Raw genomic sequence first — 6,233 nt, 5'->3', positions numbered from 1 at the left:
GATAGTCTGGGTATAATTGAAGTCTAAAAAATTATCTATACCCGCAGGTCCAACAAAGCTCAGTTATTGAGATCCGCAGGCTCAACATAGCGCAGGCGCGGATACCCGCAGGTCCGAGACAGTGTAGGCGCGGAGATCCGCAGGATCGTCACAGTGCAGGCGCGGTTATTCGCAAGTTTTACATAGCACAGACACGAAGTTCGTAGGACCAACACAGTGGAGGTGCGAATACCCGCAGGTTGGCCACAAAGAAGGCGCGGTCGTACGCAGGTTTCTATTGGCGAAGTTGCAGAATTTTTTCTTGAAATATGTTTTAGCTACTTCTGTCTATTACTGCAGTGTTCAGGGTTCTGAATTGGTGTCTGGTTACTGGTACTGTGTTCTGAAAAGTTATTGATTCAGTATTTGCACAAGGAAGTTGGTTGATTGGAGATCTATTTGATGTTTGATTGATATTCATGGATCCAGTTTGAAAATTTATGGAACGTGGTCCTGGAAGAAAAGAGAAGTCTTTTGTAGGCCAGCACCTACGTATTAGCACCTCAGCTAGTACACGAGCTAAGGGGGTTGTAGCTCCCTTCCAGAAGAGTCTGGAGAAGGAGAGAAGGTTGTAGCCTTCTGCAGGTTGAAGCCTGAGTGCTGGCATAAGACTGCACTAGTACAGAATCATTGTAAAAAAAAGTTTCTAATTGAAAGAAGATAGAGACATATTGCAGTAGGTGGTTTTCACCCACATTGGGTTTCCACCTTATATCTTGTGTTCCTTTTGTGTGACTGTCTGTTCTACTTTTCTGTTCCTGCTTACTGTTATATGGTTCTGACACACAGATTAATGATCAACATCTGAAGAATAAATTAAATTATAAGTCTGGAAGGTATATGCAAGTTTCAATAGTCAGATCTGCAAATCCTTGTATAAATTGAAAAGAATTTGATAATACTGATTCACCCCCCTCTCAGTATTATTTCCAACAGCCCGTGTGGGCCAGAGGGTAGGGTGATTGCCGGAATCACCCCGCCACCCCCGCGGGTTGTTGGGCCACCGGGGTGGGGTGGAGGGCGGGGTGATTCTCGGAATCACCCAGCCACCCCGACAAGCTATTGAACCGCCAAGGTGGGGCGAAGGGCAGGGTGATTCTTGAAATCACCCCGCCACCCTCGCGGGTCGTTCGGCCACCAAGGTGGGGCGGAGGGCAAGGTGATTCCCGGAATCACACCACCACCCCCGTGAGCTGTTAGGCCACCGGTGTAAGGACCTGCAGTCCTTGGATGTGCTCCCGGCTTGAAGTACGATGACAAATGGAGGAAGGACGAGCTCAGACTACATATGCGATGAGGTTATGTTATAATGAACGCATAAAGGGAGGAGAGTGAGCTGTTTATAGGCACGGGGAACTTGGAGGATCACCCACGGGGCTGACCTACGAAGGTAGTGAGGCCGAATCATGTTTAAGTGTATTTGCGATGGAGTTTGAGGGCGTGGGTAGGTCGGCTGGGCAGCCACGACCTTTCCTTGCCACTCTTATAAATTAGCACGCATGGAAGCTCATTTGGACATCGCTCAACACATGGAACTCACTCAACATGTGAAAGAAAAGGCGCAGGTCTAGTGTGGATGCAACAAAGAAGAGGAACACACAGTTTTGTGATGCGCCCGTTCTTGGGCAAGGCCGCACAGAGATAGCACCGTTTCTTGGTTTGGGTGAAGGGCGTGCACGGGTGTGGCGCCCAAGTTGTGCGAAGGAGCTTCCGACGGTGAAATGAAGGCGTGGGCCCCCAGTTTATGCGACGACTTGGCATGGGTTCTTGGGTGACTCGGGTGAGTGCCCGCCCGTTGTGCAAGTGTGCACGGTGTGACTTTTGGTGAAGTGTTGAGATTGTGAATAGAGGTGTGACTCGTACAGAGGCGCCCGTGTGTGGCGACTTGGTTATGATGAGGCGCGCCCAAATTGGGCAAACAACACGATTGTGCGATGAGGTGAACGAAGGGTTGGTGGGTCGTGCAGCGACTGTGCGGAGGTGCCGACGAGCTGGGCAACCGAGTTTGCCGAAGTTGAAAATTAGCTAAGTGTAAATTTGGGGTTTCCCAAGATTTAACTTGTACTTATAAAAGAAGATTATATATATTGATTCGGGCAGACTCATATTGTAGGGAGTTGCCCCTCCCTTTATACTGTTATGCATTTCTATTGTATAATGCTGTTTATGTGAATGTTATGGGCTTTCACTTGTATAAAGGAACACATTAATAATACTTGGTTGCGAAACACAAACTAAGTAGGATAAGTGGAAGGTTAGGCATAGTCTACAATCGTAAGTATTGGTGAAAAGAAAACGATTGGTAGTGCCGCACCTCGCTATAAGCGGTTGAAAGACTACTGTAGGTGTAGGGGCGTGACAGGTGGTATCAGAGCTAGTGCTGGGGAGCTGGTGCTGGTGTTGAAGCATTGAAGCTGATACACACCTGCACTTCGTGACAGGTGGTATCAGAGCTAGTCTGAAGACTTGGAGAAGTCTTGCAGGAAGCTGGGTGAAGCAAGTGTGTAAGCACTTGACAGTTGATGACAGTGGAAGCAGGTACTTGCAGGTGAAGGAAGTTGGTTTCACATACAAGTGGAACAAACGCTAATTCAGGTTGTAGGGAACTTGGTGAATGGTGAAACAGGTTTAGCAGAGGAGAAGCTTCGTGCTTGGACCAAGCTGAACGACAAGGCATGGCAGGTTTGGAAGAATGTGAAGGGAAGCTCTTACTTACCTTATACAGGTTGAAGCGGATGAAAGAAGAGAACCCCGGATTCGAAAGGAGCTTGAAGTCTTGGAAAAGAATGTTGAAGACAAAATTCTTCAACTTGGTTGGACAATGGAGCAAGATGAAGTTGCAGATTGTGCTGACAAGGAAGAGGAAGTTGTGATGTTTGAGGATGTTGCAGATGTGACAACGATGGAGGATGAACTTGAGGTTGATCAAGTTGGACCAGGATCGTGCAGTTTGCAGACATGGATGGATGAGGATACTCATATGGAGGAGCCTCATGATGATGATGAAGTAAGTATTGATACTTGTGTTTCACTTGAACATTTGGTAGATGAACTGTATGCAGGGAAGGGCAAAAGCAGTTTGCTGATGCAAGGGAGCATCTTACCATGGATGTCTATGATGAGACCTTGTATGGAGAAGAAAGGATTGTTAACTGTTGCAGGACTTATTGGGGTTGTTTGTGACCTTATGATAGAAGGTGCAAAGGCCCGTGACAAGGGAGGAACATGATGAGCATTGCGGAGGAATGGGTCATGCTTCAGCCACATGAAGAATTGGCTAAGTGCCCGGCATGACTCATGGACAGATTGAAGAGGGAACACACTTGAGGTATGATGATACTTGGGTGGACTTCTCATGGCCGAGACCAAGAGATAGTCTTGCTGGAAGCTTTTGTGGGGGAGCTATGATGGAGAGACTCGTGATGATGATGATATGGTTGGGTGACCGAGTTCACTAGACCGAAGATTGCAGAATTGGATGAGGATGACCAATTGTTGTGATGAGTCTACTTGGTTGGATTACGTGGGCAACTTAGTCATGGACATCAGGTTGGAGACATGGAGCATGGCAGTCTTATGCAGGGACATTATGTAGGAGCACTTGTAGAGGTGTCACTTATGGGCATCCAATGAGGAGTGCCAAGGCAGGGATGTTGTGCAGATGGATTTGCTGATGTGACATGGAGATGTTTTACTTATGAGCCGATGGAGAGGCTATGCACTCTTGTACAACAAGGCCATGGACTTGAATGGATTTGTGAGCCGACTATGGAGCATTCCTACTACATGGAGAGCTGACGCATCTTGCAGATACCTTTGGGTTGAGACTTGTATGCTTGCTAGAATGTTGGTTGGAGATGACTCATGGAGCTCATGATGACATGAGGTTGTGACTTTTAGGGACTTCATATATGGTGGACTTAGAGGATCTGAAGCATTGAGGAGCTGAGGTCAGAGACTTTGATGCATAATGGGGTGCATACTTTCAAGTACATGTATGGGAATGGCTTGGAAGAGTGACTTGATGTGGAGGATCGATATGAGACACTTTGGAGCAATGGAGTTATGATGATGATGATGCCTTGGTGGCAACACTTGGGCATGGGTTGAGCCAAGACTTGACCACTTTAGACAGATGGGAGCTGATTGATCTATGATCATGGGTAGCACATGGATAGATGAGAGAGGTGTATACTTGTTTCTATGGCAGACTTGGGGAATGGCACATTGCAGATATGATGGAGGTTGCTTCATGGACCTGGGTGTGGCACATTGAGAGTCAGAGTTTGATGAGATGGTCTCTTCATATTGAGGAGGTGCACATATGGATGATGATGTTGGGGTAGATGTGGCTGATTTCGTGCAACACATTAGTACCAGACATCATGGACAACATGTTGCAGATGATATGAGGGATACTTCATGGACCTGAGCATGGCTTGCACTTGTATGGAGATGGATTCTTGATCAAGTTGACAATGTGATGGGATGTTCTGAGAAACAATTGATGATGACATGAGGATGTTCACTCTCATGGTTTGAGCGTGACAGTTGGACTGATCACCCGACTAGTTCAAACATGGGGATGCGTAGTGTACATATATGTGTTAGCATTATGTTGGAGTATCATGGTAGTAGCTCACACGAGGATGACACATGATGAGATTGACACGAGATGTTGTAGGAAGCATGTATCTTGAGATGGAGGGACTAGCCTTCTATGATGGGGAGCAGCATGTGGAGATTGCGACGAGATGGTCGATGGTCATGGATTGAGATGATTTCCGATATGTGACATATCGATGAGGTGTATACCTTGGTATGGTGATCTTGGTGACAGATGGAGACAGCATTTCTACATATGTTGCAGGGATGTTTGCAGTATGTGGAGGAGTTCAAATCATGGATGAGACAGATATTGATGATCTTGGTGGATGGCTACCAGGATGGCATGTTGTCGAGGACGACAACGACTTCAGGTGGAGGAGGATGTAAGGACCTACAATCCTTGCACGTGCTCCCGGCTTGAAGTGTGATGAAAAACGGAGGAAGGACAAGCTCAGACTACGTATGCGATGAGGTTATGTTATAATGAATGCATAAAGGGAGGAGAGCGAGCTATTTATAGGCATGGGGAGCTTGCAGGATCACCCACGGGGCCGACCTACGAAGGTAGTGAGGCCGAATCATGTTTAAGTGTATTTACGATGGAGTTTGAGGGTGTGGGCAGGTCGGTGGGCACCCACGACCTTGCCTTGCCACTCATATAAATTAGCATGCATTGAAGCTCATTTGGACATCGCTCAACACAAGGAAATTGCTCAACATGTGAAAGAAAAGGCGCAGGTCTAGTGTGGATGCAGCAAATAAGAGGAAGGTGCAGTTTTGTGATGCGCCCATTCTTGGGCAAGGCCGCATGGAGATAACACCATTTCTTGGTTTGGGTGAAGGGCGTGCACGAGTGTGGCACCCGAGTTGTGCGAAGGAGCGTCCGACGGTGAAACGAAGGCGTGGGCGCCCGATTTGTGCGACGACTTGCCACGGGTTCTTAGATGACTCGGGTGAGTGCCGCTCGTCGTGCAAGTGTGCATAGTGTGACTTTTGGTGAAGTGTTGAGATTGTGAATGGAGGTGTGACTCATGCGGAGGCGCCTGTGTGTGGTGACTTGGTTATGACGAGGCGTGCCCAAGTTGGGCAAACAACACGATCATGCGATGAGGTGAACGAAGGGTTGGTGAGTCGTGCGGTGACCGTGCGGAGGTGCCGACAAGCTGGGCAACCAAGTTTGCCGAAGTTGAAAATTGGCTAAGTGTAAATTTTGGGTTTCCCAAGATTTAACTTGTACTTATAAAAGAAGATTATATATATTGATTCAGGCAGACTCATATTGTAGGGAGTTGCCCCTCCCTTTATACTGTTATGCATTTCTATTGTATAATGTTGTTTATGTGAATGTTATGGGCTTTCATTTGTATAAAGGAACACATTAATAATACTTAGTTGCGAAACACAAACTAAGTAGGATAAGTGGAAGGTTAGGCATAGTCTACAATCGTAAGTATTGGTGAAAAGAAAATGATTGGTAGTGCCGCACCTCGCTATAAGCGGTTGAAAGACTACCACGGTGTAGGGGCGTGACAACCGGGGTGGGGCGGAGGGCAAGGTGATTCCCAGAATCACCCCACCACCCCCGT

The sequence above is a fragment of the Pinus tabuliformis genome, chromosome 9 (genome assembly GCF_031772625.1).
Source record: "Pinus tabuliformis cultivar Carrire ecotype Pingquan chromosome 9, CPIR1, whole genome shotgun sequence".
NCBI lineage: Eukaryota > Viridiplantae > Streptophyta > Pinopsida > Pinales > Pinaceae > Pinus > Pinus tabuliformis.
Note: the sequence above shows the minus strand (reverse complement) of the source record.